Here is a 23823-nt window from a genome sequence, read left to right as displayed (position 1 = left end):
CTAGGTTGGCTGTGAGCTCACTATGATTGCCTGCCTCAGCTTCTGGTGTGCTAGGGTTAAAGAAATGGGCAACCATACCTGGCAACTGCCAGGATTTTAAAGATATTTTTCTCATTTGTTTTCTCACACATGTACACTTAGAAGTGTATACTATGGGTATTAATTTTTGAGTTGAATATTATTCAAAAGTCAAAGAGAATGTGGGCTAAATAACACTAAGGGTATTTGAAAAGACCCTAAGGAATTACATTACTTTATGTTTATTTAAAATTACATATAACATATATTTGTGTGTATACATATATATTAATTGAAGTTATGCTACTTGGGATGACAATGTACTGCCCACCCACACAGAATCCTTTATCTACCTAACAAAAATGCCAGTGCAGACATGGGAAACCTTTTGAGTTGTTGGTCAGGGGACTCCAAGAGACCCCCAAATATTATAGGTTATTGCTCTTGTCCTTGGAAAAAGAAAGTTCAACCCTCCTGCTGAAGATACCACATTCTCTGGACCCAGGACTTGGAGGAATCAGTCCAGATCAGATGGAACCTCCTTCCTGGGGACTAACTCTAATAATGTTGAAAGGAGCTATGGAAGCTGCCTTGGGAGAGAAGCAATCAATATCCCTACTCAGCTCTAATGTCTACATACCACAACAATGACCAATATGGCAAGATATTCCTAAAAGTACAAGAGTGGAATTTATATCATGGGACAAATCAATAGCTACCTAGACTTGGACTTAAGGCCTGCTCAATAAGAGGGGATTCATGTCTGCTACTGACAACCTGGCCAACCACCCATGACTGAAGAGGACATGGGGCCTAGTGGAGAAATTCCTACAGTCACTTTCCAAAACCAGTGTAATTTCTGTCTGAATTCTGAATACTTACCCTTATACGGACAGAAAAATGCAGCTCTTGCCCTACATCAAAGAAGCTGCTGCCCCTTCTTCCTCTTCCTCTTCCGCTTCTCCTCCTCCTCTTTTTTCTTGTAGCAGACAGAAATCATGACTAGTCAAAATGCAGGATCACCTGACCACAGGATGCCTGTCCCCAATTAATGCATTTGTAATACAGCCTGACAACACCTAAGTTCAAAGAACACTGCAGTCAAGGTGGTCAAAATACTGGAAGAGCCAAAGGACCAGGACACCTGCTGTGAGGTAGTCTCCTCTAAAAAGAACACAAAAAGTAAATGAAGTGGAGGGGGGGGTAGTGATAAGAAGTGGATCTGGGAAGAGTTGTAGAGGGGGGAATGAGAGGTGAATATAATCAAGACACATTGTATAAAATTCTCAAAGAATTAATCAACATGTGAGTACATATACATTTACATGAATATTTTTTCAATAAAACTCCCAAAGAACTAAGACAAGCTGTGTTTTTCATTCTTGTTTTTTGTTTTTTAAGATGTCAATGAAGAATGGTGTACACACAGGCGTCAATTTAACAGGGACCTTGGATGCAAAAATCAATCACTACCATGCAGCAGGTTGGGTCCTAGCACAGCTAATACAAATGTAACTTGATCCCCCTGAGCACATCTTTGCCATGCCAGGTGTAGCTGTACCTGCTTCCTGACCCCAGTATCCATTCCTCCACACTTCCTGCTCAGACCCTTCCACTTGTGGTGGAAGGAAGTACATGGAAATGAAGTCCTGTCTTCACATTGATTCAGCTTGAAATCACCAAACAGATTTCTGAAGCTCAGTGTTTACTCTCCTTGAGGTGCCCCAGGGGCTGCCTACACTTTGTGATGCTCTTAAAGCTGAAGGAACACAGCTGAAAAGAGAGGAGGGGCCAAGTGGTCAAATCAGCACTGGTGCTGGCCCCAGCCTGAGCAGGCTTCTCTCTAGCCCTCTGGCTCCACACTCAGTCCTACAACTTCCTGACTAATGTCCATCTGTTTTCCTTACTCAATGTGAGCATTGGCTGTGATGTTTCAGGGCACTCCCCTGTGTGGGGTCTAGCCTCTTCAGGAAGCTAATGCTTTCCCACATTTACACAGGTGGCATTTAAACACATTCCACAGACAGGGAGTCAACTTGCAGTCTTTAGAATTAGTATTCATATGGACACTTCCTATGAATGAGCAGATGACTGTAGTGCCCACCCTCGTAGAATTTGCAGTGGGATAGGATCCAGCAGTTGATATCAAAGAGCCGGGATGATCTGCTTAAAATTAATTCTTCTAAATCCACTGCTATGAAATTAATCTTGTTGTCAAAGTACTCCATGCTTCCCAGGTTGTTCGGCTCGTAATTTTATTTTCAATGCATATAAACCAATTAGGTTCTGGAGACTTTCTCCTTAGAATAGAACAAATCAGAATTAATATCTCAATTTTAGCATAGTTTTTGTTTCTTTTAATTTGTTGAATTTTGTTAAGTATAGTGCCTGAGAGAGGGAGTTATTTTTAATTGTCTTCTCTTTACTGAGGTTTTTTTTTTCTTTCTTTCTCTTTTTCTTTTTTCTTTCTTTCTTTCTTTTTTTTTAAATTTGGTTCATGTGTGTCTATGTGTACTAGTATGCATGCACACATGCATGCATATGGAGGACAGACCTCAAATTTAGGTGTCCTTCCTCTAGGTATTTCTGGAGGCAGGTTTTCCCAGTAGCCTGGATCTCTTGAATTTGGCTCTGCTCACTGCCCAACAGACTTCAGGAATCCATTTGTCTCTACGTATCCAGTGCTGGGTTAGAAATGCATTCTCCCACTCCCTACTTCTCACTTGAGTTCTGGCACTTGGATTCAGGTACTCATTTTGCACACCAAGCACTGTACCAACCGAGACATCTCTACCCCCACTACTGAGGTTTTACTGCTACACATGCAATTTATGTTTCATCTTTAAGTTGTTGTTTTCTTCTATATTGTGTTTCTGCTTTGAAGTTTAAAATAATCCGTGGCTCTGATAGATAACTAAATCCCTATGAGGCTTAGCTTCCTCCCTTGAAAAGCAAGTGTAATGGGGATGCTGACCTCATATGACCTGTAAAAGGGAGTTTCAAAAAATGAGCATGCCTCAAAATATCCCACAGGGCTTGTTAAGGCACAGTGTGCTGAGCTCTGCTTGTAGAACATCTGACCCAATAGGTCAGAGTTGGGTGAAGAATTTACATTTCTAAAATAATATCAAGTGATTGGGGGGCAGCTGGTTGGGACCTCACTTTGTGAAGCTCTGTGTAAATGATGAGTGTATTCATGCACTTGAGCTTTGAGCAGAGCTAGAACAGTGAAAACTATGACTGTTATTAAATCCAGGGTGTGGCGTACTCCTGGCTAAGGTACCCAGAGGACACCTGCTCTCAGTGTCTTTAATTTGAGCTTTGTACACAAAACAAAGAACGAGCATGAGATATCAGCACTTTTTTGAGTGAACTGAAAGTTCACTGGGAAAGGTAAGCTCTCCTTGGCTTATGGGCACAGTTACCCAGAAAGCCCATTAGAGACAATTAGCTCAGAGACCTTGCAGCAAACAGAGGAGCTGTAGGAATAGCCTGGGGGAGTTGCTGAGGCCTAAAGAAGAGGTCTTGAGACCAGTGTCTGAAGCCCCAGGTGTCTACTTGGCTTGGAATCAAACAGAACTCTTCGGGGCCTGGAAAGGGCTCCTGGAAACAAAGACTCTTTCCAGCTTTTAACAAAAAAAAAAAAAAAAAAAAAAAAAAAAAAAGGAGTTCAAAGGAAATTCATCTTTAATGAGATTACTAAGCTCATTATCACAATAGCAGTAAGTGTTAAGGAGAGGAATGAGACACAAGAAACACAAGGTACTATTGCTGCTCATGGAGGGCTTTGCTGTTACAGCCTCAGTGTAAGCTGCAAGCAAAGGGCCACAATGCAAAGTTGATGATGCAGAGTGACAATAAAAGTGGACCAACTGAACAAGACAACTGAGGTGTGTGGAGTTGATGGGTTTCCTGTCTATGAGCAGTTACAATGGTCCACGTGGAGAAAATCCTTCCCTGTGGGAGTCTACGGACACTTTCAATGCCCTTCTGAACCACCAGAAAATTCCAAATGGGGCCACAACATGTGTCAGGCATCTCCAACTTGCCTTAAAAATAATGATTTCATTAAATAGCCTGAGATTGTATCAGAAGCTGAGCTACAGTCTTTAGATGAAGGTAATAGAAATTTTTTTTCTCTTCAAAGTTATCACATAGAAGTCCCCAGGGATGAAAAGATTGTTCATCAGTCAAGATAATGTACTCCTCTTCCCAAGAGTTGAGTTTAGTTCACTTCCCAGCATCCTTGTGTGATGGGTCACAAATAAGGCTCTCTGAAGGCATCACACTCATTTACACACACACACACACACACACACACACACACACACACACTGAAAAATAAAATAAAATTTTAAAAAGGCCCTTAGAATTATGCTGGAGTTATCAAAGACTCTTGGGTCCCTCTTTTCTCATCTTGTTTGATTATAATTTAGGGTATAAACATGTGTAAGACAACAGATTAAGTTGTTTAAAAGAAGGATGTGGCAGTCTTCTGTGAGATGGAAGACAAATTCATGGAAAGGAACACAATGAAGAACTGTGAAGATGGGGAGATACATATTTCAGGCCTCTCAATAGATCAAATGGCACAGTAATTTTCCCCTAGAAACAATTTTGACTTTGTAATGATTTGGCTACATTTTTGTGTCATCTTTCTTCCTTTATGACGGAGGCCCAGACTTCTACTAATGGACTGAAAAACTGAGTATCTAGAAGGGATAAGGACCAAGCAGGCTAGGTTACACACATTAGCATGATGTTCTGAGCATCTTTGTTGACACTGAGTGCATACTCTGCATGGACCTTCTGCAGCCTTCCACTAAAGTAGCCGCTTCTGTGATGTGCTGTTACTTCATACATTGCATGTGAGTCCTGTGTGTTTGTGCAAACTCAAGAAAGAAAACACAGAGGGCTCCTGGGACTACTTGAGTTAAGAAGAGAAAGAGCACTTGCTGTATCAGCACGAGGATCTGAGTTACCAGCACTCAGGTAATCTACCAGATATGCTAAATACATTTGTAACCCCAGACCTGTGCAGGGCAGAGATAGGAGTTTTGCTAAACTTGCTGGCTGCCAGCTGAGCTCCGGGTTCAATCACAAATCCTGTCTCAAAGAAATAAGGTGGAGATTAACAGAGCAGAATATCTGATACCTTTATCTGGACTCTGCACACATGCACAGGGATATATGTACCTGCACATACCTGTACACACACACACACACACACACACACACACACACACACACACACTCTTAAACCCAGAAAGAAAAAGGTTTGCACATACACAGGACACTAACTGCACATAGCATAGGAGAGGTAGCCCAAGCCACCTTAGTGAAGAGATAATAGGGAATCCATGCTTGACAAATCAGCTCTACTTAGAGGACAGTGTCTGGGTGGCCTTCCATTGAGCTGGCTTGCCCCAGACCTGGAAGTACTAAGGCTGTAGTGCTGGTGCAGGTGACTACACCTCAGGGACTCCTAGGTGAATGCAACCACTCTGCCAAGCTCAGTGCACCCAGGCCTCTCTCCCAGACTGGTCCAGGGAAAGGCAGCTTGATCAAAGAGCTCTGGTTTTCTGCTCTTCCTTCATTGCCGAATATTCTAGTTGCAGCTCAGACATCTTTTATATACCTCCCTTGTCCCACATAATGTGTCAGCTTGTCAGTGTTCCCTTTTGGAGATGGATTTGTTACTTAATAATTTCCAAAACAATTAGATGACAGCTCAATAAATGGCTTTGTCAGTTTTGGGTAATGCAAAGCCAAATTGTCATGGAAGAAAATGCAAAAATCTTACTTCAAGTGACACTGTGGAAAGATTTTAAAAATAGAGTCACTTAAAAATTTGAGTTCTTTAAACTTGCAACATCAATGTGAATACTGATAAACCATTTTTTGAACCTAGACTCTTCCAGATGGATATATTTAAATGTACAGATGTGAGTGAGAAATTACTACTTTCAGAATATGACACTTGTATTTGAGAAAGAGTTGACTGATTCTCTTAACACATATGGTGCACACACACACAAACACACACAGGTACACACATATATGTTTGTGTGTAAATATGTATGTGAACATAGAAATATATGTATCATTATTCATAGGTGTATTCTTTTATATGCATGCATTTAAATTGAATGTATTTATTGTTAGGATGAGCCCTGGAAAGGTGTCTTGGTGGGTTCTGGCCAAGCTATGATGCTAAGAGATCAAGCCCAGCATCAGATCTAATGCAAGAGGTTTGTTGGGGGAGGGGTGAGCAAAAGGCCATCTTGGAGTGGGGACATGAGAGAGAGAGAGACAGACAAACAGACAGACATAGAACAGGAAACAGAAAAAATAAGGCAGAGAGCAAGAGAGAGATCTGTGATGGCAGGCATGCATGTGCTGCATAGTGGAAACATGCAACTCTTAGCAACAACAGAGAAGTGATGGCACAAGCTGCTGCCGCTGAGTCACTGCACGGCTGTCAGAGCACCTAGTTTACAACGTTTGTGTCTATAGATTTAAATCTATTTACATGGACACAGTACATTTAAATAAATGCATGTTTTATATATACATGTAAACTTGAATCTTAGCGTGCTACACTATACATACCCTGGACTGTAAATTTTAATCATTTAATTTTGTGACTTTTTGATAGCTATTAACTAAAAAATTTTGAATACTTATATTTTGCATTAAAATGTTAATTTTGCAGTGAGATATCTTACATAAATTGTGCCAAATTACTGTGAGGTTGTATTACCAAATAACAGTATCATTTAAATGGGAAACATCAAAGACACAGCACAGTGATGTACACCCCCCCACACATTCACACCCATGGCCATTAGCAACAGTTCTGAGCCCTGATAAGAGGAAGTCATGAGGATGCTTATCTTGTATATTGTGCAATGGTGGTAACATCAACTTTGTCCTTGGCTTAGTTACTTCTGTGGCTGTGATAAAGTACACTAGCAAAAGCAACTTAAGGGGGAAGGAGCTTATTTTGTCTCCTGGTTCTAGAATGATACAGTTCTTCCTGGTAGGAAAGGCAAGGCAGCAAGAGCAGGTGGCTGGCTGGTCACATTGCATCCCCAGTTAAGGAGCAGAGTCTGAAAAAGAAGTGGGCTGTAAAACTTCAAGGCCCACCCAAGTGGCTCACTTCCTCCCACAAGGCTTCACCTCTGAAGGTTCCACAATCTTCCCTAACAGCATCACCAGCTGGGGTCCAAGTGTTCAAATACATGATCCTATAGAGGAAATTCCACATTAAAACTACAATAATCAGTATAGGATATGAAAAGTTCCTGAGCTAATTCCTGTCCAGATGAGGTGTATGCTAATAAGTATATATTCTGGCTGACCTATCAACGAATCACAGACACTCTTTGATGGATGGGGCTTCAAGTGTTTCATGTCAGTGTCTGTAATTGCAGATGCATGTCTCTTTACTGGTGTCTGGGGGTGGCCAGGGCAGAGGACAACCTCACTACACTTTCTCAGGTGTTGTCCATCTTAACTTTTATGAGAAAGCATCTCTCAATCACCAAGCTAGGCTAACTTGGACATAAGACCCAGAAATCTTCCTTTATAAGTACATGACAATAATACCCTGACTTTTGTATTAATGGACTCTAGGGATTGAACGAAGGTCCCTATGCCTGCGAGGCAAAACTTTACCGAATGAGCAATCACCCTAGGATGCAAGTAGGTTTTGTTTATTTGTTTTTGATTGGCTATTTCCCCCTCCCCATTTCTTCCCTTCAGGTCTGTTAGATGAAATATGTAGTAGCTGTCTTCCTTGGGTGATATTTGTGCTGAGTGCTTTTGTAAACTCATGTCAGAGCACAGGAGAGATGGTGTTCATGTAAAAATGAGACAATAAAGAGTTGGCTTATAGCTCAGTTGTAGAGAATTAAACCTGGGATGTATGAGACTGTGGGTTCAAAGCCTAGTACTTCCCAAAATGGAAGAGGGAAAAGGAAAAACCAAGCAGTAAGTTCCTGGTGTGAGTCACAAACCCAGGTTCAGAATGAACAGCAGGGCTGAGACCTGAAGAAGAGATGTCAGATCTTCACACCTCTGTCCTCCCACTACACAGTGACTGCTCACAAATCCAGACACCCAGTTGCCTTGTTTCAGAATAAAAATGCACCATACCCACTTCTTGAGGATAGTCATAAAACCCTTTTCCTATCTCTAAGCTGTCTGACCCCAGGTGAAGGGACATATAAAGGATTTGGTCATCATTCTTTTGTTCAATGATTTGTATGACTTCCTGATGTAAACAAGAAAAGAGAAACAGAAAGTAAGTGAGCATGCTTTAGAAATGACTAGGCACCACTTCTTAGGGTGCTTGGCAGAACGGACGCTAATGAGGATGGTGGGCTGATTCTGAGTTAATTGTCTTCCAGTTTGAGCTGTCTTTGTTTACCCAACAGTAGATGAAGTGTGTCTTTAACCTGTGTCTGCCCTGTGGATTTAGGTAAAATGGGGAGGAGGATTGCTCCCTGGGACTGGAGCAGGATTACAGTTTCATCTGAATCATTTTAATTTAAAAGTGCTTAGCTGAGCTTTCCTTTGAGCTCCAAAGTTAGACAAATCTCAGTCTGAACCTTGCTTTTTGGTAATCTGTCATCCTGAGCAGAACTTCCTAACTCTGAGCTACAGAGCCTGCATCTGCCAGATGCATCTAAAACCTACATTGACTCACTGGGTTGTTCTACATAGACTGCCAGGGTCCCTTACATGGGGAAGTGCTCACATCTACAATATTTAAGTATTTATATGATAACCTGTTTGAATCCCCTGAGTCACCTTCCTCCCCTTACATGGAAAATGCTAACTAAGAGTGCCTTGGAATTCCCACTGCTTAGCTGGGTGGGAGTGAAGCCACTCAATTGCTGGTCTTGCAAGCCTGAGGATGTCTGCGAGATCCTCAGAACCAGGTTAAAAGCACTGAGTGTAGTGACACTTACTGGTGATCAACGCACTGGGAGAAAGACAGGTGGATCCCTGGGGCTCAATGCTCATCTCTTCTGTAAATCCCAGGCCAATGAGAGCTCCGCCCCAATAAACAAGGCAGATATGTTTGATATGTTTCAACAAGAACAAAAAGTTGATCCTCTTCCTTCACAGGTGTGCACAAACCAGCACATAAAGTATCTGTTTCCAGGCACAGGCTCACTAATGCTGTTCACATCCCTGGGCGAATTTTTAGAGGAGAGTGGCATTTACAGATTCTAGATATAAGCGCTTGGTGGTAGGAGAAGTGGCTTCGAAGGCTGACTATACTCACCCCCAGATTGCCTCAGGATGGGGAAATGCCTCCTGCTCTGGGAATGGACATAAGTTACTAAGGAATCTGCTAGCAGATGCAAGTCGGTCTGGAAGCAAACTGATCCACCTGGTGGGCCAGGAACAGCAGATTGTAAGCCAGTGGCATTTTGTTTAAGTCAGTTCCCAGGAAAAGCACCCCAGTGTAGTGTTAAAATAACAGCTGGGGACTTGGCTGCAGCCAGGCTGTTATGTTAAGTATCTTGCCTTAGAGGCATAGAACCCAAAGAATCATGTATGAGTCACATGAGGTAATCAATGGCAGGAATAGCAGAGGCATTGTGCATTCATTTCTGAGTGGGTCAAGTAGCTGCTCAAAAAGTCGAAATGCTCACTTTTGACTGGTTTCTAGCAGCATGGACTTGTTTTGCAATTAGTCTCTCTGTTTAGATTAAATCATAAAATAATAACAATAATCGAATAAAATAAATGTTTCTTATCTTCCAAGTTTGCCTCAAACATGCTATATAGTTTCTAATGACCTTGAAAGTCTGACCCTCTGGCTCTGTCTTCCAGAATGCTGGCATTTTAGGCATGTACTATCAAGGCATCCTTGTGCAGTGCTGGGATTGAGCTCAGAGTATAGTGCACACTAGGTAAGCACTACAGCCTCAGTCTCCCAAAAGAAATTCTCTGAACTCCTCTCAGAAAATGAAGACACTCTCTAGCAGAGATTTCTATATAAGCAAATACAATATTACTATTGCTCAAGAAATATCAGGCACATGAGCATAGTGTCAAAGTACCCCCCCCCCAAAAAAAAAAAAAAGGAAAGAGAGCTCAAGGAAATAACAGACAGTGGCCTTGGGAAAGAACAAGAATATGGACTCAACAAAGATCTCGGAACTATAGACACCAAATGTAAAATTACCACTATTTTCTGACACCAGAAACAATGTCTTTATAAAGGCAGAAAAAGCAATTTGAAATAAGGAATCTATATTCTGTTGTTGACCATGTCTCTTATTGGCATATACATTTTCAAACCCACTTAATCTCTTCGAGCATTGCAGGCTGAATCTTAGACAAACATATGCTCCCAATCTAAGCTCACAGAAGTTATGCAATAAATGCTGGCTTTGAAAAATTATATGTCATTTTTTAATAAGCAGCAAAGTTAGTATTATGACAAATAACAGGGTTGACTAGTAAGAAGTAGATGAAACTCCCTTTAACTGCTTAGACGTTAACAAAAGTGTCATCAGTTTGTTGAGAACAAAGGATTTGAGTAGAAGACCTTAGAGATTTGTTTGAATAGCATTACTCGTTGGTGCTTTTTCTAAAGAAAGCACCATGCAGGTACCTATTCTTCTGACATAACTGTTAATTGAGAGCCACTTATCATCATAAAAATAGTCTTAATGGGATAGACAGATAACTTGGTCAGCAAGATGCGGCAGAGACACAAGGGTCCCTGGTGCTTACTAGCCAGCCTGTCTAGTCAAACCAATGTGTTCCAAGTGCAGAGAGACACTGTCTCAAAAACCAATGTGGAGTATTAAGGAAGATTCCCTCTCTTGATTTTGGCCTCCACATGCACACACATGTACATACATATACAAAGACTTGATACTAGGTTATGTGATCAATGGCCTTATAGGTGTTATCAAATTATAGTGAACAAAGAAAACAAAGGAAGGAAAGCAATTATATTTGAATGCACATGACTAGATAACATTTGATGTTATTAGTTGAGGTTGAGTGGTCCTCATCATTGTGGTAATTAAAGAGATTATTGCTCATTTTTCAAAATTTAAACTTTTGGCTAAATAAAATTGTTACTTGTGGTAAAAACTGCTCATGTGTTATTCAGGTAGGTGTAAGTTCCTGGTCTTTTGGAGATTACTTAATATTAGAGTTAGATATAATGTTCTAACTATGGAAATGCTAATTTCCCAGGCATATATATACATACAAATTCATATTTATATATGAGTTTACTTAGAGGTAAGAGCCCAAGGGCAATGCCTGGGGAATTAGCACTGTAAAGTACTTCACACAGAGATTGGAGGAGCTGAGTTTGAAATCTGGAACTTGAGTAAGCATCTGTAGTTCCATCCCTCCTCCTTCTATAGTGATGGATGAAGGAATTAGAGGGCTAGTAAGCCTGGCACACACAGTTGCTGACAACAGGGAGACCCGGTTAGAAACAGTCTAGAAGGTAAAGACCAGCATTAAGGCTGTCCTCTGACTTCCACACTCACACTAGGGCATGTACACACACACACACACACACACACACACACACACACACACACACACACACACAGAGGAAAAAAAATAAGCATACTCTTCCCCTCAGTGGAATTACAAGTGGATGCTACAAGGTTAAACCATGATTTTGGGTCATTTATAAACGTGTGCATAAATAAGCTCAATTTGATGAGCTGAACTGTTTCCCCATAAACTCATGTGTACCCAGAATTTCAAAATGTGACTTGTTTGGAAACAAAGTGTTTGCTGGTGTAACTAATCTTCATGTGAACTCTCTAGAATTTGAAGAGCCTCTCCTATGGTGACTGGTATCTTGATAAAAATAGAGGTTGAGCTGGAGAGATGGCTGTGTAGGTAAGTTTTGAAGACCTAGGTTCCACCCTCAGAAGACCAGTAAATGAGTCTTTGTTCAGTGTTGTGCACTTTATAACCCCAGTGATGGAAATGCAGAAACGGTGGATCTCTACAGCTCAGGGGTCACCCAGTTTAGCATGCACAGTGAATTCCTGACAAAAGAAGGGGCTTTGACCCCACAAACAATGTTGAGGTAGGCAGCACTTAAAGAATCATAGCCAAGGTTGATCTGTGTCTGTAAGGGTTTTGTCCTTAATTACACCATCATCCTGGGACAAAGGCCCAGGTGGGTGGACCCTCTGTGTTCTGCCCTTCTCACTTCCCAACGTGAGGTCTCTGTCTCTGTCTCTCTGTCTCTCTGTCTCTCTCTCTCTCTCCCTCCCCCCTCTCTTCCTTTCTCCCCTCTCTCTCCCTCTCTCTCCCAATAAAGCTCTAGAAAGGTAACCATGGCTCATGACTTTCCTCTAGAATGCTCCTCTGCTGGCATGGCCGCTGCAGGTGCCAATTTAACCAACAGTGTTCTTCACACATGCTGCTATACAGACACATACCTATAAGTCTTGTATAATAAGGGACCAGCCTTAACATTATACATCCCAGGGGCTCAGGAGAGAGAACTACTAATGGCGAGGACTATTTTCGGGAAATAGAATCTCAGCACACTGAGCTCTATACCACTTCCTTTAATTCCTCTGGCATAACATCCTATATACACAGCTTCAGTTCTGTTCTCATGCCTACCTCCTTTCTTGCCTGATTTCTCTGTTTATCTACTGCTCTCTCTTAAGTTCTATCTTAATTATCTCATCTTAATTCTGCCTCATCTAGGTCCTTTTCACCTTGTTCTTACCTAGCTAGGACTTTCCCATCTGACTTTTCATCTTCCATTTCATTCCTCTAGTACTCTCTTCTAGCCCATCAATCTAGTTCTCCCCATCTCAGTTTGTTCCTCTCAAGTTCTTGCTCATCTAGTTCTTCCATTATCTTTTCTCTCTTCCGTCCTCCATTCTCCACTTTCTACCTAAGTCTCCCAGAATCCAGTTGTATCAAGCCCCTGGTCAAGCAAGGTCACCAGGCTTGAATTGTACAGGGTCATAAAGACAGGCAAGAATTTTCCCTCTGGCAGTGACCACCAGGCTTTCTTTAACAATCCAAAATAGCAGTGGTAAAAGAGAAGGTCACCTGAGTGCTACTGACTGGTTAGCATTTCACTGTTAGTCCTTGATAGATAACTGATTCCAGAGAAAGCCTTTCCTGAGGCTGTTCTCCAAATACCTGGAATGTGTATGTCCAGAGAGTGATCAGTCCACACTGTTAGCCTTTCTTAGGGAAAAGTCAATTGGGAAAACTATGAAGGCACACATGATTTTCATAACAGAATACAGCTGAGATATAACAAGCCAAATAACACCAAAAACTCCTTGGAATTTGGCTTCCTCTGGAGGAATTCCCTGATCCCTCTAGGTTGTGACTTTGCTATAAACAGCTGAGTTCTTATGATATATTCCTGCAGCCTGCAGCATATAAGATATTAGGATAAATGAACATAAAGTGAGCCAAAGACAAAAAGAGTCCAGAGACTGGCCTGATGCATTTACAAGGGACATTCCCTGCTGGCAGGAGGCAGCCAAGGCTAGGAGGAAAAAAAGGAAAACACTCCTCTGGGACTTTCAGAGAACAAATAGCCCTATACCACTTTAATTTGTGAAGTTTTGACCTCCAGAATTATGAAATGTTCTTGCTATTATAAATCAGCTAGTCAGGAGGAATTTGCTTTGACAGGAATCTAATGTATTTTTGTAGCTATTGTTTTATGCTGTGAATCCCATGTAACTTGTACCTCTTATAGGGAAGCCAGGTTACCATCCACTGGCCAGCAAGTCTAGCACAGCAGAGTAAGGTCAAGTAAAACTGCACTCAAGAAAGGCAGCTGATCACTGGCCTCTGCACACACAGCTTCACATACACATGCATGAGGACTTTTCCCAACCTTCGTAGTACCAGGCATGATGTTCCTGTGACTGCAAAATTGCTCTGCATCATGCTTCTCCTCCCTTTTTTCACTCTTGCTCACAGTAACATGATCACTGGAATTCAACATCAGTCCCCATATGCCCCTCAACACTCATCTCCATCATAGGAAGCTTCCTGTCTTTATAGATCCAATTCAAATGCAGTCAGCTACCCTCCTCCTGATTCAACTACTTAAAGTAGAATTGTCCTCTTACATGCGTGTGTTCCTTTTTCTATTGGGTCACCGCTTAGGGTTGAAACCTTACTTCTGAGATTTTACTGCAGTCTTTCCCAATGTTACTAGGTAGGCAGGTCTTGTCCATGAAGCTGAACATGCTGATTTTGGTTTAAAAAAAAAAAAAAGGCCCAGTTTGATTTTTGCCTCCATCTATCTGCTTTGTATCTCACAAAACAAATGCCTGATAACAACTTGCTGAATATTTGCCCTGGCTGCCTCATTTCTCAGTGATAGAGCTGAAATGATTTCTAAAGTTACTTTGACATTATTATAAATTTGGCTTGAAAGCTGTTCAATTGATGCATTTTCTGGGGATTATCTTTGCCCCATAGCTTATTAAGCCTGTCCTCATGTACCACAATTTCCATAGGACGAGCAAAATGTGGGAAAGTGACATATGTAAATAGCCTAGCATGAAGTAACTACCTACAGCAATGAAGATTATATGGCTGCTCTGTTGGGGGTACAGACTTGAGGTGTGAGTGATGAATGAGCTAGAGTAGGAAAGGTAGCCTCCAGTTGCTTAGGGAAAGAAGAGGAGACAGCCCTTATTAATTTGTACCCAACAAATAATTTGCAACCATTAGCAAAATCATATTGCTTGTGGAATATGCTCTTTAAAATGACCAAAAAGACAGGCATGTGAAAACAGTAACTTTTAGCTTGGTGATAGTATTGGGGAAATCATGATTATGAAGACTGGCATCCATAAGTTACAAAGCTGTACCAGGCAAAGGCACTGGGTAAATCCAAGAGGACACTATGGTCAGCCATTGGCTTTCTTAGACCTAGAACACTTTCTCTCATCTTTCAACAGTGAAATAATATGAAGTATGTTTCAAAGCCAATATTCACACCAGAGAAGCTATACAGCCATGTAACAGCAAAGTTCATTCTCTGGTTATTATGCAAAACTTCAGGATGGTATGGGATTGCAAATTCATTATCACAATGCAAACTTGAAAGGAATCCACTAGATGAAACTCAACACTGTAACAAAGAAGGCTGAATAATTACCTTCTAAGACTTACACACCCTCCTATAACTAAAAAAAAGTTTCATTAGTGGTCATTTCACACTTCTCAACAATTTGGGTATTAGTTGTCTTAGCTCCTTTCTTCTAGCTGTTCTGACAATGGTTGCTTTCCAGGAGAACATGTTTGTCTGGTTTATAATTACAGGTTAGAGTCTACCATTGCTGAGAGAAGTCCAGGCAGGAAGTTGTGGTAGCTGGTCATATCCACAGTCTAGCAGAGAGAGGAATGTTGCTTTGCTAGTGCTTAGTTGCCTTTTTCCTTTGTAGTCAACTGAGGGCCCAGCCCATGAAAGGGAGCTGCCTACATTTAAGGTGGGGCCACTGAAATTTACCAGATAAAGGAAATCCCTCACAAGAATGTCCACAGGTCAACATATTCCAAAAATTCTTCACTGCGACTCCCTTTTAGACTATATAAAGTTGACAACACAGATCACCACAATGAGTTTGGTAACACTCCCAATCATTACAGCTTAGTATTTATTATAATAGAAAATGTTTTGGGAACAAGAGAGGTAAGTCCATTGGTAAAGTGCTTGTACCATAAGTATGAGGACAGCTTATTAAACTTTGAACACTCAATGGCCAATCCAACCCAAAGTTCCAAAGTCCTTCTACAATCCTCTCCAAAACACATGGTCAATGCTATCACATGAGTACCCTACTCCTGGTACCAATTTCTGTCTTAGTGAGGGTTTCCTTTGCTGTGAAGAAACAGCATGACCAATTACTACTTAAAGTACTTTCATTTTCAGGTAACAGACTATCACTGAGGGAAGTCAGGACAAGAACTCAAGCACAGCTGGAACTGGAAGGCAGGAATTGATGCAGAGGCCACAGAGGGTTGCTGCTTATAGGCTTTTTCCCCATGGCTTGCTCAGCCTGCTTTCTTATGGAACCCAGGACTGGTCCCTCCTAAATGGACTGGGCTCTCCCCATTAATCACTAATTTAAAAAATGCCCTACATGCTTGCCTAAGACAGATCTTTTGGAGGCATTTTCTCAGTTGGGGTTCCCACCTCTCAGATGACTCTAGCTGTGTCAAGTTGACATAAGAATAGACAACACTTTCATCAATGAAAGATAGTAGAAAACAAAATACTAGTCTTCACCAATTTATCTCTCAGTCTTTCTAATTCTAGTCAAATTCTCAAATTGGATACTTTTCAGATCATTGAAAAAAGACATATATAAATATTTATGTGTGTATATATGCATTTTAGTTTACCTAATCCCAGAGGAAGTGCAACACCCATAGTAAAGACTTCCCTGAGTGTCTGTGGAATTTTATCTGCATATTTCATTGTACTGTAATTTCTCTCAACTGCTGTATGTGTCTACATGTCTCATGGACAGGCATGTCTGAATGTCTAAATACATCTTTGAGGCATGTTAGGTTTGGTGATTGCAGCAGTTTCTCTCCTTGAGTATATTATCTTGGTGCTACAAAGCTACATGGAAAGTCAGTGACATAGAGCTCATATAGGTCCCAATGACACTAGGGTTGTTAGAATTGGAGCCTGGGTCCAGCAACCCTCACAAACCAGGTCCATATAGCTTCCTTACAGGCTAACTAAACACATAAATTCATAATGAAAGATAGAGACAATATTTATTTAGTTTTTAAAATACTGTATTAATTACTATTTTATATAAACAAGTATGATAGTATTGTGATTATTCTCTCTCCCACCATCTCTTATTCCATCCTTATGAATCCGCTATCTCTACCAGTTGCTCTCTCCAGTTCATAACTTTTGCAATTATTTTGTGACTCATTTACTGTTACCAGGACTCTCTATGTGACTGTTGGATTGAAAATGTCCATTGTAGCCTGGTAGCATCATTGGTGTATACATAACTAAAGGCAAAAGATTTCACTGTTGTAGAATATTATTTTAAGGTGTGTTACTTTTGTTTATGTTGCATTTGTTTAACTCTGTGAAGCTGTGTTACTGTGCCTGTATAAAACACCTGATGGTCTAATAAAGAACTGGACAATAGTATGGCAGGAGAAAGAATAGGTGGGGCTAGCAGGCAGAGAGAATATATAGAGGGAGAAACCTGGGAGGAGAGAAGAAGGAAAAAAAGATGGAGGAGTGAAAGGAGATTGAGGAGCCAGAGAAGGAGGACTCCAGGGGCCAACTACCCAGCTACACAGCAAGCCACAGAGAAGGAGTAAGATTTACAGAAGTAAGAGAAGGGGAAAAGCCCAGAGGCAAAAGGTAGATGGGATAATTTAAGAAAAGCTGACAAGAAGCAAGCCAAGCTAAGGCCAGACATTGATTAGTAAGAATAAACCTCCGTATGTGATTTATTTGAGAGTTGGGTGGTGAACACCCCCAAAAGAACTAAAAAATAAACAATATTTCCCAGCTCACTGAATCTGTAAGTAGCATATAGTTCAGCAGTGAGAGATAGAGACTCATGCATCCCTTCTCCATCCATGCCTGAGTGTTGATGGACCCATACTTTTGAAAGCCCAGTGTAGACATCTGTAGCTGCTGAGTTTGTGATTGCAATTTTTGTCTTGCCCACAAGGTGACATTTCTCAGCCCTCTCCCTGTCTTCTGGCTCTTACATTCTTTCTCATGTGTCCTTGGCAATGTACCTGAGACCTGGAGGAGATGTATTATGTCTTGCTTAGGCCACAGGAGGGTGGAGCACTCATCTGTCCCTTCTCAGCCCTTGGGCAGCCATGAGTTTCTGTGATCCTATACTGTTTACCAGAAGAGAGATTTATTCAGTGTGGTTACACTGGGAAAAGTTCCTCTCAGAATCTGTCTTCAGGTTCTGATATGGGGTTTGGGTTTTAAAATAGGGCATGTGCTATACATAGCTACTCATTATCAAAATGTGGTCCCACTCATCACTGATGCACTTTGTCTGGGGTTTGGTGTCTCACGCCCTTCAGTTTGATGAGTTGAACTGTGTGAAATCTATTCCTGAGAGATAAGCTTCCCTGTGGATGTCACTAGTCCTCCAGCCTCCCCTGTACCAAAGTGGAGTTTCATGGGACTTCCAGTTATTTGGGCTCCATCATTTCAACAGTCTGATAACCAAAGTAAAAGCAAAAGTCACTCTGGAATGTCCTCATTCCTGCCAGGACAATAGTATCAGATGACTCTTCTAACCCATTAGTGGTGTCGCTGCAAAGGAAACCTTTTCTCTTATGGAATTTTTGTCAGTGACATGGACTTTACTTTTGGAGAAGGGTAAATTTTGTCTAAGGACATTAATAAACACCTTATAGCACTGCACACAGTTTCATAAAAACACATCCATCTTCATGGCTCTTAGGCTCATAAAGACACATAAAGCTATGTGTGGCCCTGGCATATGGAGTCTCTTAAGTGAGAATGTTGTCTTTGAAGTGTAGCTCACCAATGCTTTTCACCTTCTCCCTCTATCAAAGTCTGGGTGAATGGCAGGGCTCTCTGCATACTGTGATGATGGTAGTCCTGGCTCACTCACCAGTTTCATTAATAGGATCCTCATCGCCTGTTGTGCTCTCTGGGCTAAATTGCCACTTGAACACCATCCCTTCATTCCTAACCAATTGCCATCATTCCTTGAAACCAAGAACTTGTCACTGAACTTGTCTCTTGGCCTGGTGTCTTCTGGAAGCATTGTGAGAGAAAAGAATGAAGGTACAGAAGGCAACATGTCTGAGAAAGATGATTGCAAACTGATGGAGAATGAGAAGCCTTCCGGCAAGGTTTTGTAATGCAGTCTATGTAACCGGCTCATGGGAAAGGAAGACGGACAGGACACTGGGTAGGACATGAGCACACCCTGGCTTATCTAGGTGGTAGCCTGGGACCTGTCTTCTGCTCCGGCAGCCGTGGCTGGACTGTGCAAAATTAATGGGCCTTCACTTTTACATTTGTAGCATGAGAATTTCTATGCATGAGCACAGAAAATTGTTTCTTTCTATGAGGTTTTGGATTAGTGCTACAGTGAGACAAATACCCGAACTCCAGGTATAAGCTAAGTGGCCAGCTTTCTTGCCACTCCCACTACACAGCTGATGCTTGAGTCCCCAATCTGAGTTTCAATCAAACTCCAACCATTCCTGGCTGCATGATTTTGAGCAAGCTGCTTAATTTCTCCTGTAAGAAGCAGGGCTTCCTAGAGGGACAGAACTGATAGAATTGATAACAGCTAATAGATAGTTTCCTTGTTGCCATCAGCTAAAGAACTAAACTGCTAAAATACAGAACGGTAAGAGTACAGTCAAAGGAAGATTTATAGGCAAATGATGGAGACTTCTCTGGTAGATCTGGGGAGACCACCAACTCTAATGGGGTTTGGGTTTTTATTTGGGTTTATGGTGTCCTACTGGGTGACTCCCCTCCCTTCCTTTCTCCACTGGTTTAAAGTATCTATGCACCCCTTCCCTGGCAGGAATTGTCTCTGTCTCTGTTGACAGGCATGGCGTAACTGGCTTGTTGATTGGATAGAATAACAATGGGGTGCCCAACTTCCTCTGCTCTTTGTGGTATATCAGGTACAGAAGCACCCATAAATTCCAAGGGAAATAGCCCATGCTTCAGAGAAATGGAAGCTTATTGCTGGGGGTCAGAAATTCACAAAAAATGATGACTCACTGATTATCACTGGAGGCAGAAAACCATTCAAACCTTGAACAGGGATTATCATATTCCCACCTATCCCACCCTAGGGGTCACAGCCTCCAAAGAAACAAGTACTACAAGAAGGTTTATTAGATTGGTTTTACTGACAGCGATTGGGTAGTCCAACAATAACTGTTTCAGATTGGAGACTGAGAATGAGCTAAGTGCTTGGTCTCCAAGACTGGATAGTTCAGCAGTCTCAATCTGCTGTTGAAGGCCTGGGATTCTAGGAGAAGTTAAATTCACATTCTATAAAAAAATAAAATAAAAGTTGGGCAGCCCTTAGAATTATTTATGCAGGGCACTGTGATGCATAAAATCTCATTTTCTTTAGTCCATTTCTCAAGTGCTTTCCAGGTTTGAGCCTCATGTAAGACAAGTTGTTGTGCCTTAGACACCTTAGCAGAAGAGGAGAATTCTTACTGTAACTTTCTCTTGACAAGCGTTGGTTCTGTCGCCCTTGACTGATGCTCTGCTGGTCTCCCTTTACTTCCTGCACTGTGAAGTTTATGTCCCGTTTTACCCTCCTGCATATTAATGCCTGGGTCTTCATGGCCAGATGAAGTGAAGCCGTAAAACTCAGACCCGTCAGCCAATTAGGATGCATCTGACACCCCTGGCTGTGTCTTCCGTGTGCTATCCCAGGATGGTGAAGAGACCACATCTTGTTCAGGTTTTACAAAATCACACCCCCATAGAATAGAAACTGCATGCTCTTTTGAGGTTTTAAGCATAATATGGATTTATTATACAGAGAAGATAGATGCTTGTTTTTTTTTTTTTTTAACATGCTGTGAAAGCTTTAAAATTATTTACTGTCCTCATTATCATTAGAAGGCAGGAGTTATCTGATCTCTCTTTCTCCAATGTTTTATGATGAAACTCTATTTTAAGATTCATAATTTTAAAGCATTGTCTGCTCCTGCATGGAAGACACATGCAGCATGGGGAAGTGTGACGCTGACTAATGCTCACTTGCCATCTGTATTAATTAAGGTTCTCCAGAGGAACAGAGCTGAAAGAGTGAATACCTAGGACACAGGGAATTCATTAGATCACCTAACCAGTTACCAGCTGTGTGACTTAACAATGACCATCTGCTGGCTGGTGAGGTTGAGAATCAAGGATCTCCCCAGTCTGCAAGGCTGGAAGCCACAGCAGTTCCAGTGTGCTGCTGAAGGAGGGAGAGAGGAATCCTGGAGAGGCACGGGTCTTCAGTGCACAGCTGAAGAAGATTCTGGAGTCACTGGAGGACCGTAGTAGACTCAGCATCCTGAGGTGGATGCACTCGCCTGGAGGCAGTGAAGTCACGTTGGCAGAAGCTGCAGCTTTTCCCTGAGCCTCCTTGTAGTTTGGTTTCCATAAAGTTGCTGTGCACTCTGGAGAAAAGCATGGCTTCCTCAGTTGGTCCTTCCAGGAAGAGCCTTCGCAGACTCACTCAGAGAAACCTCTCTTAGCTGCCAGCCAAGATGAACCACCACATTATCCCAGGAGCATGTTTGGAAAGGGTAAAAACTAAGCCATGAACAAAGTGGGTGCTTCATAGAGCAGTGGTGAAGGAGTGTCTGAAATTTACAGTATTGATGTTTTAAAGCCCAAAACATCCAAATCCTCACCTTTGGGGCCAGGGTGATTAATTCCCACCTTAAAAGCAATTCTCCTTATAGACAAAAAATCCAAGAAAGCTGTCTCCTGTGACCGTCCAACCCCATGAGTGGAGGCAGAGTTACTAAAGCTGCCAGGTTTCTGTGGGACATGGCCCTTCTGTCTCTATGCCATTAAATGTGAGGCATAAATATGCACATTGCAGAGGATGGCTAGAAATGTCAGTCTTTAGGGGTTCAATTTTGATTAAGTCAGGAGAAAGAATTCTGATGTAATAATAAATAAAATGTATGTCATTTTTCTAGGACAAAGACTTACATTGTTTATACATCATGAGCCTCCAGGGAGGAGTATACATTTTTCTAATATGCAGCTTTGTATAAATATAAAATGTTCTGTATATGAGACTATGTTCACAGCTTGGGAGAATTTGAGGGAAAATGTTCCAGGAAAGCAAACAGTTTTCAAGAAGAAAAAGTAGAAAGCTCAGGAGCAGAGGGAAAACAATGTAATCTTATTTCTCATACTTTAAAATATGCAGCTTGAATCGCTGACTCACACTTGGAGAGAGTACTCTCTCTGGAGGGCTATAGGCTGGGTATCCATGGACAGAGAGATACGCACAGGGATAAGAACTTTCCATCTTTGTGAAGATCAGGATCATTTCTTCCAAGCAGTGTTGCAGCAGCATGAAACACACTTAGAGTGCTCCTGAGCACTCATGAAGGATGTTGGGATGTGACTCCCACACAGGTCAATGTATTTGCCAGATATATACTGGTAAAATCAGGAACCTGATGGTGCTTTGTGATCATCCACTCTTTCTTCTGCTTTGAAACACTCAAAGAAAATGACTCTTGTTTGGAAGGACATAAAGTTACATGCACAGCTTGGAAGCTAGCTCAGGAGGCTAGAGTGTGTGCTGCATAACAATGAGTATATGAGTTCAAATCCCTGCACTCCCAAAATCTGGATATGGCCACACAGAGATCAGTTTGAGTGGAAACAGAAGCTCACTGCCAGCCTAGTCCCATTTTCAGTGAGAGGTCCTATATCAATGAAATAAGGTATATAATGTTAGAGCAAGACACTTGAAATCCTTCTCTGTCCTTCACATACATATTTGCAACAGGGACACACACACACACACACACACACACACACACACACACACACACACACACACACACACACACACACACACACACACACACACACGTTATGTAGGAGTTGTGGGAATTAGATGTTTTTGGTTTCATAAATGTATATAATATGTTTAGATCATTATTTGTACCTCTGTTACCTTTTATCACCTCCTCCCACTTCCGCTGATACCGTTTCATGTCCCAAATGGTCCCACTAAGACTTCATGTCTTTTGTTTTTTAGTGAATGGCCCAATGAGTATCATGAGGGCTACTTACAGGAACACGGCTGAGGGATTGTTACATGAGTATTGGAACCTTGCCAGTGGCTACTTCACTGAAGGAAATGTCTCTTCCACCTCCTCCAACTATTAACTGAATATATAACTCACGTAGTAGGGTGAGGAGCCAGGTGAGCTCTTCCTCTGTGACAGGATGTTGAGGGTCCAATCTTTCATAGATCTTGTGCAAGTAATTGAAGCTGCCATGAGTTGAAAAACACAACGGCTGTATACCTCCTAGATATTGGTGTCCCACACTACTTCTCACCTTCCTCTGGCTCTTATATCTCTAAGGCTTAGGGAGTATCATAGATGAAGTGGATGGAATCATCAGCATTACTAAACCCAGCTGTTGTGAGCAACTGTTTTTATCTATTCAGCCCTCTGAGACTCACTGTGAGTAGATAGTTTATAAACTTTATGACTGACCTTGCTTATTACAACTGATACAGATGCTATGAAGTTAAGTACAATAAATAAATAGCTATTTATCAGTGTGTTCATGTGTGTCTGTATGTGTGGGCATGTAGATTTGTGTGTACATGTCTGTGTGTATGTTTACATGACTGTGAGGGTCTATGTTCATGTGTGTGTCCATGCTTGTGAATATGTAGGTCCACTCAGGTGCCCTTCCATCCATCCTACTGAGTGACACAGGACCTCACCAAGGAGGCTGACCAGTGAGCCCCAGGGATATGCCTATCCCAATGTTCCTAGCAATGGGATTCAAAGAATGTACCACATCAGATTTTTTCATGTGGGTCTGGGAATAACCTTACTTTTCTGTCTGAGCTATCGTCACAGCCCCCACAAATGATGTGTATTATTAACTTCATTTTATAGATATGATTTTAAAGATTTGTTTGACAGAGAATAATAACTCTACTCCAATGCACATAGGGAAGCCACATTTGGTAAGCAACTGTGAAGCCTGGGCATTGTCACAAT

General features: G+C 41.6%; 1 protein-coding gene across 3 annotated transcripts in view; it reads left to right on the top strand.

Moving 5' to 3' along the window:
* Positions 1-23823, top strand: part of LOC118592981 (contactin-associated protein like 5-1-like) — a 934683-nt gene that overhangs the window by 219401 nt on the left and 691459 nt on the right. The gene's annotated exons all lie outside the window — the stretch shown is intronic.

The sequence above is a fragment of the Onychomys torridus genome, chromosome 11 (assembly GCF_903995425.1).
Source record: "Onychomys torridus chromosome 11, mOncTor1.1, whole genome shotgun sequence".
In the NCBI taxonomy this organism is placed as follows: domain Eukaryota; kingdom Metazoa; phylum Chordata; class Mammalia; order Rodentia; family Cricetidae; genus Onychomys; species Onychomys torridus.
The sequence above is the reverse complement of the archived record's forward strand: the minus strand, read 5'-3'. Positions and strand labels throughout refer to the sequence as shown.